The following is a 14,747-nucleotide window of genomic DNA, read 5'->3' on the forward strand; positions in this document are numbered from 1 at the left end:
TACCGAGACTGAGATAGCAGAAATGAGTCAAGTACCTTATGCTTCGGCAGTAGGCTCGATCATGTATGTTATGACGTGTACTCGACCTGATGTAGCCTTTGCCTTGAGCATGGTTAGCAGGTATCAGGGGAATCCTGGCAATGCACACTAGACTGCGGTAAAGAATATCCTCAAGTACCTACGGAGGACTAAGGACTGGGTCCTTACCCTCGGCGGGAGTGATGACTTGAGAGTTGTAAGGTATAGTGATGCTAGCTTCCAGACTGATAAGGATAATTTCCGCTCTTAGTCGGGCTGGGTCTTTACCCTAAACGGAGGAGCAATCACTTGGAAGAGTTCCAAGCAGGAGACAGTGGCTGATTCCACTTGTGAATCAGAGTATATAGCAGCAAGCGAGGCAGCAAAGGAGGCAATATGGCTAAAGAACTTCATTGGAGACCTTGGAGTTGTACCAACTATAAAGGAGCCCATGGAAATTTTCTGTGATAGTGAAAGTGCGGTTGCCTTAGCCAAGGAACCAAGGGATCACGGGAGATCCAGACACATCGACAGAAAATATCATTTCATCAGACATCACATAGAAGAAGGAATCCTCGTGGCAAAGAGGGTATCATCGGATGAGAACCCAGTAGATCCCCTCACGAAGGGACTGAGTAGGGTTAAGCATCTCCAGCATGCTCGGAGCATAGGGCTGAAGGATGATATAAGTTTAGTAGTTAGATAAATTATGAAATTTGTAAAGTGTAATTGACATTTGATGATGAATAAAAGTTGTGTTTATTTATGAGTAAAGTGTTACTATCTTTTTTCAATCGTTTACTGTAATTTCTTTTGCATGTTTTGACTTCCAGAATAATTATGGTTGGTATATCATATTATTCAAACCTCCACAGTCGGTCATATGTCAGAAGTAGGTATGAATCAAGATTTTCATGATTGGTTGCAGAGGTCTAAGGTGTTGTACATGGCTACAACAATCATGAGTTCTCATAAGTTCTGAGCATTGGACATAACCCACGCTCACTGGAATCACTTCATGGAATTTTATCTCGAGTGATCGTGAGACGGTAATATCATATAAGTCTTCAAACCTAGAGATATGATTTGTTACTTACGAGTTGGTTACGCATTGATTGTACGAAAACGCATTGGTAACTCGATGTTATAAAACGTGCTTTTGTGTGTAATTCAATGAGTGGTAGAACAAACATATGAGTCGAACTTTATCTGTTCCTTCTTGGATTAGAAGCTGATATCTGGGCCCCTCGATGATTTTGTTTTGACCTATGTACCGGGCCCGGTCAGAACTAAGTTGATGTGTTCAATTAAGTTCTTTGTCAAACAAATCGGAAATCGGAAAACAAACTACTGGACAATAAGTAAGACATTGTTCCATGTATTTGTCCGGTTGATATCTAGAACAGAGGATTATATGATCACTTATCTTAAATGGCGTATCAACATCTTCTCAGTTCCGAGAGACCTTGAAAGAGCTACGATTGTCGATCGGTTCCTGAAGTATTGTAGTTATAGTTATTAGACTTATCCAAGTGGGAGACTGTTGGATAAGGTGTCTAACTCCATAACTATTTCTGGTAAATACTTGACCCGACCCGACATGGTCCATTTGGGTTGCATGGCACCATGCAATTGGATAAACTAAATGGGAGAAATAACATATATGGTTTATTAATATATTATAAGTTCTAATATATTAATAATATTATTTAATTAGTTTTGATCAAGAATTAATTTAGAATTAATTAAGTGATCAAAAGAATAACTAATTAAATATATAGGTAGATTATGTAAATCTTCCATATCTTATATAGTGGGCAAAAAGGCTCCATGGATTATCAAGTTGGGTTCCACCCATAGGATGCTCCATGGAGTTAACCCATGGATTAAGAAATGAAGAGTCATGTTACATTAGGGTTTTACCTAATGTAACACACTATATAAGGACCATGTCTCTCCCCAAAATCGGCTACACTAGTGATACACTAGAGAAACAAGAGGGCTTGGCCGATTTTGAGTGTGTTAGAGTATTCTCTCAAGTTTATACTTTGCATTTGGTGTTGTGTGAAGCATTTGAGGCATCACACTTGAGGTGCTAGGCTCACAAGGTTTCAAGGAACACTTACAACAACAAGGTATGTAATTCTATCTATTATTCAATTTATAATTGTTCCCCATGTATGCTAGATAGGATCATAGCCTTGGAAATTAACTTTGCATGATAATTAGACAAACATAGATCCAAGGTTATTATGGTTGCATGTACACTTAGGAAGTGTTAGATTGCTCAAAACCCAACAGTTATTATGTGTACTATTTGTTATGTATCGGTATTTTGGGGGAACTCACTAAGCTTCGGGCTTATAGTTGTGGATTTTGTTTCAGGTACATTGGATGATCGCGGGAAGGCGAAGGCTTGATCGTGCACATCCTTATATTTTATGTTATGATTTACGGGAGTACTCTGACGACAAACTATTTTGACAATAATTTGTAATAAATGGTGGTATTTGAATGTTTTAAAAAGTTTAAAATTTTTATGAATTATATGGATGTTACAATTTGGTATTCTTACACTTGTGATAAGGATTTGGAATTGTGAAATGAGCTCATTGGAAATGTGTTCAATTGATCTATTTCACAGATGAAAGGACCATAGATAAACATAGTGTGCATGCTTGGAGCATGACATAGCTATTGTATTTTAATTCAAGTATTAAGTTGATTACTCGAAACATTATACGTTGAATAAAGTTTTATTAATATGGTGATTAAATAATAGGTGTTTTATTTATATTTAAAAGTTCGGGGACCATAATTAATTAGATTATTCTTGTGTTTCACTTCACAAGTTTTACTTCCCGAATAACTAGGTTATTCAAACATCCACAGTCGATCATACTTTTGGAAGTAAGTAGTGAATTAGGATTGTCATGAATCTGACTGTAGATTGTCTAAGTGCATAGACATAGCAAATGTTTACTGTAGTGTTCATGAGTACTCCTGAAGTATGAATTTGAGTATTAAATAAACCCACGCTCAGAGAATTACTTCATGGATTTTATCACGAGTAATTCTGAGATGATAATATCTTATATTATTGAAACGGAGACATATGAGTTGTTGTTTATGAGTCGGTTGTGCATTGATAATACGTAAACGCATCAGTAACTTGATGTTATAAAACATATTGTTGTGTATGATTTGACGAGTGAATGGTACAAGCATATGAGTCGAAGTTTATCCGTTCCTTTTACCCCAAATGAGATAAAAGTGATATATGTGGACCCCTCGACGATTTAGAGATGACATCTGAAGCGCTTGGCCAAGCATGGACTAAGTTGATATGTTCAATTGTAGTATGAATCAGTCGTCATGAGTCGGAAATCGGGAAACAAATCTTGGATAGAGAGATTGATTATAATCCATGTCTCATGTCCATACAATATCTTGTAGAACGATGGGATATCCGATCACTTATCTAAGGACGCATCATTGATTATGTCAGAGTTCGATAATGGCTTTTAAGAGTTATGATTGCTAGTCAAATTTTAAAGTTATACTTGCAAGTATAGTTATTAGACTTATCCAAGTGGGAGACTGTTGTATTAGGTGTCTAAGCCCATAACTATAATTGGTATGTACCTAATTTGATGGTAGCATGGTCCTTTTTGGTTGCCTTCACACTAGCCACTAGACAGGATGACTATTGGAGAGAAAGGTTGAGTTTATTATTAAGAATAATAAATTGGTGCATAAAAACTATTTATTAATATATTATAAGAATAATATATTAATTAGAAATCATATTATTAATTAGTATTTAATCAGAAATTAATTCGGAATTAATTTTGGGATTAAAGGAACTGATTAAAAGTGCACGGGCTGTTTTGCAATTATTTGATAGTTGTGGTTTTGGGTCATTGGATCACCCTTATTAGGGAGAGCCGAAAATCCCTAAAAGGCTCTAGATATTTTCATCCAAGCCCTAAGGAAGGGGTCCATGGACTTGCGTAGTCCCTAAGCTAAGGAATTAGGGCTTCCACCTTAAAACCCTAGCCAAACTCAACTATAAATAGAGCCCTTTGCCTCATGAATTCGTGCACCCTATTGAAACCCTAGAAGATCTGATTTTTTGAGAAAGTTACTCTTCTCTCCTCTCTCTTATATTCATCCTCTTGCCCTTGTGTGTTTGTGAGCCATTAGAGGTACTACGCTTGTGGTACTTGTTCTCAAAAGCAAGGATCTTCAAGAATTGGTTGTTATTACTATATAACTAAAAAAGTATGTGCTCTAATCTTTCTTATGTAGGTTTCGAAATATTAGATGCACATTAGGGTTTTCTATTTTGTGTTCAATGCTTGTATGTCTAATAGAGAAAACATAGATCCAATATAGGGTTGCATGCACATATAGGATTATTTGTATAAAACCCATTATTTGCATCATCGCTTTTACTCCTTCTAGTGTGATTGGCTTGGGTGCAGCCGCTACCTCTGGTGCACGCTCAATCACAAATTGACGATTAGCATTAGCATTTTTGTTAGCGTTTCTATAACATCCGGAATCTAGAAGGTCAAATTATGGAAATAAATTCCCTTTTTATGGGCCAACTCGTCTAGCCTGCATAGCCTCTAACCCTAATCTCGAAACCCTAAAGCCTTTTTGAGTGTTGTGAGCCATTTGTAAGTGTGTTTTGGTGTGTTTGAAGCTCTTGGAAGAAGGAGAAGCTTGGTGCAAGGTAGTGATTCAAGTAGAAGCCTTCAAATCTTGATTATTTGCATCATTCCTAATATATTATGGGTATAAAGTTCTATCCTTGCTTAATATTTGATTAGATCTCTTTTTAGGTTAAGTTTTGGTGCTTTTAGCCATGTTTGGGTGATTGGAGGGGTTGAAGGTCATCCCAAGTGCTATTCTTCCAGATCTATGGTCCTCTTGAGCTCTTTTGGCATAAAGGTGCCAACTTTATGGTCCCAAGGGCTTCATGCATTCATTAAGTCCTTTTTTTGGTCTCTTTTAAGCTTCTTCTAAGCATGAATAAGTGTAAATTTGGAAACTTTACATAGCCATCTAGCCTCATATGGTCAGATCTGCATCTTGGAGTTATGTCCTTGTAGAATAAGTGCTTAATGATTAAGTCCTTACCCTTTTAAGTTTATGGTTTGAGTTTTGAACCCATTTTGGTGGTTTTTAGGGGTAAAGTAACTTTACCCTTCTTAAGGCCATTTCAGTTAAGATCTGAGTGGGAGAAGCTGTTAGTTTTGAATATATCGGCTTAATGGGTTGAGTTGTTTGGTCCCGGGTGAACTAGACGAGTTGGAGGAGACAACTCGGCGAGTTGTTTTGGTTTTCCTCGGTTTTGAGTTGGTGAGGGTAAAATCAGCGAGTTGATTAGATAACTCGGCGAGTTGGACCAATTTCTTCCCGACTTTGCGGTTGTCAGAGGAACTCGGCGAGTTGGGTCAACTTAGTCCATTGAATTTGACTTTTGACTTATGCCTTTGATCAAGTTTGTCCCACGGGGTGTTTGAATCAATCCGAATTGGAAATGTGGGCTTAGGATAAGGCCTGTATGGGATTGTGGCCAATTTGGAAAATTTGGCCATTAGTGGGCTTTCATGGATTTTGTAGTCTTGGATCTTGTTGGTTTTGGGCTTGGGCCTTAGTTATGAATACTATTGGGCCAGGGGTAAAATGGTCATTTTACCCCAAGTATAGATTTCGGATCATGGTTTGGAACCTAATCGCTAACTGGGTGATATTTTGGTGTTGTTAGCTCGAGGAGTTGTCAGGGAAGCAGTTAGGGATTTCTTGTAGTGAACTTCAACATTCGAGGTGAGTTTCCTTACTCGGTTTAGCGAGTCGGAGGCACCAAGGTCGGCCCATGTTTATATTATGTTGTTAGTATGCTAGTTGTCTCCGTGACTCTCGCATGTGCTATGTTTATATGTTTTCCAGGTTAAGGCCCGATGCCAGCGGGGCCTGATGGATATATGTATGCTATGTATCTATGTGATTGTTACATGTGTATCTGTTATTATGCTTTTCGAGCTCAACCCGATGACCAGGCAGGTCCCACTATATGTTATTTTATGATTAGTATGCAGTATTTGGGGAACTCACTAAGTTTTGTGCTTACAGTTTTCAGTTTATGTTTCAGGTGCTCCAATTTTCAAATGAAAGGAGGTCGAGACGATCGCAACGCATACACCCGTGTTTTCCGCAATATATGATCTTTGGGAATGAAATTTGATAATAGTTTTATTTAAATGTTTTTCAATGTTTGGACAAAGTTACAACGGTGTTTTGAATATAACAAAAATGAAATTTTTAACCTTGATTTTTGGGATGTTTCAAGTTGGTGTTAGAGCCTTGGTTTGAGGGATTTGGGGATACTCTCGAGTGTGCCTAGACTCAAGCTAATGGTTTGGTGAGATTTTTTAAAAAATAAACATTTAACTAAAAAGGAACTTCTAATTAAAGAAGGGGTGTGATGCATGCAATCGGACGAGCTCAAGTAAGTTTTCCCAAAATACCCATACCTGTTATCTGTTTTTCTTTTATTTGTGAATATGTAGAATCGCACGCTAGTTAGGACTAAGGATATGCTCAGTTTTTGCATGCTATAATGCTAGGATAAATGCCCTTGTATGCCTATTATATGAGCTTGTAGACTTCCATGCTAGTTTTGATTATCCAGTGGTACGTTGGCATGTTATGTGGTGCCTGGTAGCATAGGAATCATTGGATGTCAGTTTGGGCGTGATTTGTAGGTATAAGATAATCAGTGACGGGAGTAGGAGCTCCTAGTATGAGTTATATTATGTGGGATTGGAGTGATATTGCATGAGTGTTGCTTGCTTTGTGCTTTGTGGAACTTATAAGTGATGTGAGTTAGTTATTGAGTGAATATGTCAAGTCACAGGTGGCAAAGGTTGGATAATCTCAGAGTGATGGATTTGACCCTATTGTGCAACTCCCGTTTGAGTCTAACCATTGTAGGGATGAGTCTGTTACTCGAAAGATTATCTAAGCTTTGTTTCATGTGATTGTGTTCATAAGGTAGCTAATTTACATTATGAAGAGTTCTTCAGCAGCTGATGGCAGGGTGAGGTCGGGAACCTAGGAAAGCCTAGGGATTGCTTCAGTGGTTTGGTTAGCGGGTTAGCAAGTGTTGGTGTATGGAATTGAGAAGGTGACTTATGGGATTTAGTAGGATCCTCGAGGAAAGTGTCACACCCCCAAACCAGAACGACAGAAACATTCGGGGGCGAATGATGTCATGTACAGTATCATAACAATGAGTACAATGGTGACCAAAGTAAACACAATCATCATAGATATAATTTAAAAGGTTACATTGTTCATGACTTACATGTTTCCAAATAAATTACAATATGATGACATAATGAGTTTTTAACTGACGCCTTAAGGTCCCGTCCTCAAAAGCTGATAGTTACCTGTTTTACTGATTCCCTGAGAATACAAGTTGTTTTGAAAAAGTGTCAACAATTAAGTTGGTGAGTTCATAAGAGTTTGTATGAATTTAAGCCTTTTCGTGTAAAGTAATCGTGTTTGTTTCCAGAAAATCCGATATTTTCCATAAAATGAGTTGTAAGTCGTTTGTTCGTAAAATGATAGTGTTTGTTCCAGAAAATCCAATATTTTCTATAAAATGAATTGTAGTCTTAAATGTTCCAAGACCGAAATGTGTAAGTTTTCTGTACTTAAAGTTTGTAATATGTAGTTTTAATTTACATAAAACCATTTAAATGTACGTTAGCCTTGTAAACCAAAATGTATTGTTAATACCTCATGTGAGTTATTATAACCATACTAGCGACTAATTGGCCTGTGACGACGTTCTTCAAGCGTCAGAATGTTATGACATTTGTCACCTCAGACCTGCCGGTCTAACTGTAGCTAACAGTTTAAGTGCGGGATTGTCAGTCACGTATAGATCTATACACAAGTATCACGCTCTCCCTACAAGAGATTCTGGTTTATAATACAAGACTTAAGTTATGTACTTAAAAGTAAGGTGAAGCCAAATATCTCACAAAATTTGTATTAACAGGTTTACGTATGAAGAATCCCTTTTTCTTGTAAATGTGTGTATTACCATTTCATAGTGCTTATGTAACGTAAAAATAGCATGAATATTCCACAAACTATACTTATTATAGTTTCTAAATGTATGTTCCGTCGAAATGAAAACCTTTGCGTTTTAACAACCTTGCATGTAAAAGTTTATAATTTTAGCAGTAACGTTATTGTATGTATTTAACATTTTCACGTAAAATGTATATAAAATATAAGAAAACATAAGTAACGGTTTGTATTTTAACACAAGTTTTCTTGTGTCTCACTTGTATCCCCCCCCCTTTAAAATATAGAAAACGATGTAAAAATATAAGGGTATGAACTCACTTTATATGTATTTGTGGTTTGATAACGAAATGAGGGTGATAATCTTCAAGCTACGAATACTCGAAAATGATTGTATCCTAAGAGTTTTAACACATACTAATGTGTGAATTAGGTGGATTATCATGAAATGTTCGTAAAAACACTAGAGTATTTAAAACTTACAATGATCTTCAATGATAATACTTGAAGAATATAGCTTCCTGGGAACTATTGATGATGAACTTGGAGAGAAAAATAGGTTTGAGTCTTGAGAGAAATGTGAAGTTAACTACGAATGGTTTTGCTTGTGGTCTCTAATTTGTGTTTTATATCGGGGAATAAGAGGAAATGAAGTGACAATGACTTGATGTTGACCTTGGTATGTGTATTTATCACACTGGGAAGGCATTTTCAACCAATCAAGTGGCACCATTTGACTAAAAAGATGATGATTTCGACTCTACTAAGGGTGATTTTGGTCCTAGCCCGATTGAAATCACCTTGTATACCCTACATAAAGTAGATTTCAGTCCAAGCATTATCTAAGAAAGGGATTTCAGCGTTAATAAGCCTTAAATAAGGTGTTTTCTGTCTTGTGGTGTATCTTTAAGGGTGATTTCGGTTTTACACAGTTGAAATCCCAAAGATAATGGGCCTTACAACCGAAAACTTAAAGGTATGACACATGAACATGCTTTTATGTTAAAACCATTTGATTTTTGTTTGACTTGTTTGACTCTTTTTAACTTGTTTTGTCTTATACGTTCTTATGTTGATTATGTTTCCAAAATATCTTTACCACATGGTTTTTAAAGCATATATTTATATATCAACTTATATAAGCAAGCCCTTTTGGTTTTCTAAGTTCTATTGTATTAACAATACGATGCGAATTCACTTGTACACGGTTAAAGTTTAGGCCTTGTTTGTTCTAGAATGTTTCCAGTTGTCACAGAAAGTATGGATATGTGTGGAAGGTAGTATTGGGCCCGTACTACTGAAAGCACAAGATCCATACTCGAATCGGGGAGAGTCTTGGAGAACCTAAGAAGCCTTTGGAATGAGAATTTATATTCGGATATCTTGCATGTTGTTTCGGTATGGTGTGGAGCACTCAAAAATGGGGTTCAGATTTTGGTTCCGGTTCAACAGTGGGTATTGAACCGATCGAGGCACAATCGGGGGAGTTCATCTCATGGGAGATTACTATAAGTATTTCAGATTGGACCTTAGTGGTCTCTGGTTCAACCAAGGAAGGGAATTTGGGATCCTTGGATGGTCATCTCGGGGCCTTTCGGGCGAAGTTTATAGCAGGGCAATAAGGGGCTCATATGGAACCTAAAGCGTGTGGATCTCTGTAAACCTTCAGGAATGAGGGTCTTGTGGTTAGTTCTTGTCATTTGGGATTGAAAGAGGAGTTTTGTACCATGTTCTCAGGATGGTCAGGGTAACAAGGGAGGAGGTCAAGATTCCTTATGATGTTTTGCTGGTTTGTCATATTTTGTTTTCTTATGGGATGTTATCGGGAGTTGGTATTGATTTGGATTTTGCTTGGGTTGGATAAGTTATATCTCGGTTTTATTCTTTGATATTTTATGGGTTATCAAGGGTCGTATTATGGCATTCTGCATGTCAGGGGTCTTCGACGAATCTTCAAAAGGGTCGTATCTTGTTGAGTGGGTTCAGTGTGTTCCGTTGTTGTTTCGAGTTTTGTCGGGATCAATTCAGGAGTATTGCTTAGAGGATCTATGGTCAGGGTTATTGGGCTAGTTCTCCAGTGAAGACATGATTCAGGGGTTTTATCATCTGTCCTGGTAAGATCGAAAATTGTCTGTAGAAGAACTTATAGGTTCAAGCACTACCATTTCTAGGAGAGGAGCGGTAGCAGGTAAATGGTGATGACAGATGCTTTAGTTGATTGGTCATTTGAAGTGCCATGGGTGTTTTATATCTGCATGGGTTACAATAGGTTAGAGTTCAGTAATTATTTGAGGATGGAAATTTGAGTGGATATTGATCAGATCATGGCAAGAGTTATGTTTCTTAATCGCAGGCATAAGATATCAAGGAATTGGTATGGTATCATGGGAGGTGATTTGGATCGACAAACTGGTTAAGGTCTCAAGAGCATTTTTCCGGATTTCAAGAGTTGGGCAATCGTTGAGACTGGCTAGTAATGGAATGTTAGTTTTGGTAAGCGCAGTCACATGCGGTTCATGCTTATGAGGTTGATGGGTTGGGAATCCACCATACTTGTAGGATGAAAGAGCTTCGACGAATCCAAGTGGGGGAGAATCGACCAGAATTTCTGGGAGTTGGATCGGGTGTGGAACTAGGGCAAGTTTCACATTCTGGTCAGGAAGAGAGACGACCTAATTGGCTTTTTGGATTGAGGATTATGTGAGTTGGAAGTTCGAAAAACTTACCAACATTGAGATCGTTTTCTCTTGGTGCTTGATAGCAGGCTTTGGGGAACCCGGTTGGGATTCTAGGCATGACTCGAGTTCATCTTGTGCGTTCGGTCGAGTGTGAGCTCGACTCTGGGTTTATTCAATTTGATAAGATAAAGGTAAGGCTTTGGACTGCGATTATGGTAAGTGGAAATGTTGTAAGACTGCGGGGTGGCCCGTAGCATTCACCGGTCCTTGTTTAGTGGTGAGATTGTAGCAAACTTGTATTTTTCCCGTGGTTTCTTTTGGATGGTTTAGGCCAGAGTAGGTCGGTTCGCAAGGTTGTAGGAGGGCGACAATATGTTTGGAATCAGGACATGGTAGGTCGTGGGAGACCGAGTATGAGGAAAGACTGCAATTGGTCCTATAGCGTTCATTTTAGCATCAAGTTAGTGTCAAGATGGTTTGGGTAGTTATTGCTTGTGGTGCTTTTGTCGGAAGTTGCGGGGGGCAACTGTGTGGGAGTCTTTTGGCTCAACAACCGAGCTGGAACCCGGTATTTCAGATGACCGGCTGATGAATTGGGATCATGGAGGTCTCTGTGGATTTGGGAAAGTAGCCATGAGGTAGTTTTAATGTTTCGGGCAGTGTTAGTGATTGGGTCTCATGTGTGTGGAGTAACTAATTGATTGGGAAATGCTAAGTCACTTGCAGTGGGATTAAATAATCTCAGAGTAATTGATTTGACCCTGTTGTGCAGCTCTCGATTGAGTCTAACCGTTGCAGGAATGAACCTTCTACTCAAAGGATTATCTTAGCCTTCTTTCGAGTATAAGTGTTTTGTAGTTGTTTATGGTCAGTGACTTTATCTCCCTTTTAATCAGCAATGCGATTGGTGGCTGTTCGGTGTAAGAGGTCTGACAGGGAGTCAGACCATTGAGAGTTAGGTTTCAGATTTCAGGTGAGATAGGATTGGTTTTATTTGAGAGATTGAGGATTTGTACTTCATCGGGCTCGAAGAGCTATTCTAAGGGTGGTTTCAGTAAATTGGATAGGTCGTGGTATGTTCAAAATTGTAAGTGTTATGATTGGTTGGTTATTCGTTGAGATTTGGGATGGAGTTGTTTCAACATGAGCGATATGCCACGGTGTCAGACCATTATAGATTATAGTCCCAGAAAAGTAGAAGTGTTTGCAAGGGCCGAAGGGTTGGATGTTATTTTTGGGATGGAAGTTTTAGTTTCCTTGGGAATATTATTTTGTGTGCATAAATTTGTTTATAATCGTCAAGTTGGTCGTTTTGGCATGAGCGTTAATAAGGAGAGATTTCGATGACGAAATCTAATTTAACTGGGGGAGAGTTGTAACATCCAGAATCTAGAAGGTCAAATTAAGCAAATAAATTCCCTTTTTAGGGGCCAACTCGTTGATTTTATGGCTTAAAATCGAAGTGTTGGAAGTTTGTGGGGCGCGTGTTTTTAAGGATCAACTTGTCGAGTTAGTGAAGGGAACTCGACGAGTTGACGCTGTTTGAGAAACCTTAATTTCGAGATTTTCCACCCTATTTAAACACCTTAAGTCCCAGGTGTTGGCCTCATGTCCAGCCTCCATAGCCTCTAACCCAAATCTCGAAACCCTAAAGCCTTTTTGAGTGTTGTGAGCCATTTGTAAGTGTGTTTTGGTGTGTTCGAAGCTCTTGGAATAAGGAGAAACTTGGTGCAAGGTGGTGATTCAAGTAGAAGCCTTCAGATCTTGATTATTTGCATCATTTCCAACGTATTATTGGTATAAAGTTCTATCCTTGCTTAATATTTGATTAGATCTCTTTTTGGGTTAATTTTTGATGCTTTTAGCCATGTTTGGGTGATTGGAGGGGTTGAAGGTCGTCCCAAGTGCTATTCTTCCAGATCTATGGTCCTCTTGAGCTCTTTTGGCATAAAGGTGCCAACTTTATGTTCCTAAGTGCTTCATGCATTCATTAAGTCCTTCTTTTGGTCTCTTTTAAGCTTTTGAGCTTCTTCTAAGCATGAATAAGTATAAAGTTGGAAACTTTACATGGCCATCTAGGCTCATGTTGTCAGATCTGCATCTTGGAGTTGTGTCCCTGTGGAATAAGTGCATAACGATTAAGTCCTTACCCTTTTAAGTTTAGGGTTTGAGTTTTGAACTCATTTTGGTGGTTCTTAGGGGTAAAGTTGGAAACTTTACCCTTCTTAAGGACATTTCAATTAAGATATGAGTGGGAGAAGTTGTTAGTTTCAAATATATCGACTTAATGGGTTGAGTTGTTTGGTCCTGGGTGAACTCGACGAGTTGGGGGAGACAACTCGACGAGTTGTTTTGGTTTTCCCCGATTATGAGTTGATGAGGGTCAACTCGGCGATTTGGATTGGTTTCTTCCCGATTTTGTGTTTGTCAGAGGAACTCGACGAGTTGAAGGATAAAAATCGGCGAGTTTGGGTCAGTTCATGCCATTGAATTTGACTTTTGACTTATGCTTTTGATCAAGTTTGTCCAACGGGGTGTTTGAAGCAATCTGAATTGGAAATGTGGGCTTAGGATAAGACACATATGGAATTGGGCCGAATTTGGAAAATTGGGCCATCAGTGGGCTTTCATGGATTTTGTGGTTTTGGATCTTATTGGTTTTGGGATTGGGCCTTAGTTATGAATCTTATTGCACTAGGGGTAAAATGGTCATTTTACCCCAAGTATGGATTTTGGAACATGGTTTGGAACCCAATTGCTAATTCGGTGATATTTTGGTATTGTTAGCTCGAGGAGTTGTTAGGGCAGCAGTTAGGGATTTCTTGCAGTGAGCTTCAACATTCTAGGTGAGTTTCCTTACTGGGTTTAGCGGGTCAAAGGCACCAAGGCCGACCCATGTTTATATTATGTTGCTAGTATGCTAGTTGTCTATGTGACTCTTGCATGTGTTGTGTTTATATGTTTTCCGGGTTAAGGCCCGATGTCGGGCCGGGCCATATGGATATATGTATGCTATGTATCTCTGTGATTGTTACATGTGTATGTGTTATTATGCTTTTCGAGCTCAACCCGATGACCGGGCGGGGCCCACTATATGTTATTTTATGATTAGTATGCAGTATTTGGGGAACTCACTAAGTTTTGTGCTTACCATTTTCAGTTTATGTTTCAGGTGCTCCAGTTCTCAAATGAAAGGAGGTCTAGACGATCGCAGCGCATACACCCGTGTTTTCCGCAATATATGATCTTTGGGAATGAACTCTGATAATAGGTTTATTTAAATGTTTTTCAATGTTTGGACAAAGTTACAATGGTGTTTTTAATATAATAAAAATGAAATTTTTAACCTTGATTTTTGAGATGTTTCAGTTTTCGAATCCGCTTCGGGTTCTTGCCATGTTGATATGTACACCAAAGTAGGTGAATTTAGATCTTTATTTACGATAGATGTTTAATCCTCTTTGTTTCTCCGAAAAGATACATGTCAGTTCTAATATCGCAGTCGAACGTTTAGAAATCTGAACGCATAAGGTTTCTAGATTCGGTCGACAATAAACTATAGATCCGTTCAGATAATAGCTTATAAGGCATCCCTATAACTATAACATAAATCATTTAGCACATAAAAGCAATTTAGGTATCTTTCCTAAAATAAGTTAGTGCTCGTGTCTAAAATATAGCGGACACTCATCTCACAATCATCACTTAGCATTCTAAATTTAAGTCTAGAAACCCTGCAAATTCCTATTTCGCTTAAACTAATGCTCTGATACCAACCGTGACATCCCCTATTTCATGGCCATAAAAGACCGATTTGTTTATGCTTTATTTGAAAATCAGAGTATACTTTTGAAGAAATATGTTGCGGAATTTGTTCCCAAAAATATGATATGTAAATTATCAAAGCATTCACGAGGGAATGGGTTTCCATCATATTAA

Source organism: Lactuca serriola, chromosome 3, assembly GCF_051521515.1.
Source record: "Lactuca serriola cultivar US96UC23 chromosome 3, Lser_US96UC23_V15, whole genome shotgun sequence".
In the NCBI taxonomy this organism is placed as follows: domain Eukaryota; kingdom Viridiplantae; phylum Streptophyta; class Magnoliopsida; order Asterales; family Asteraceae; genus Lactuca; species Lactuca serriola.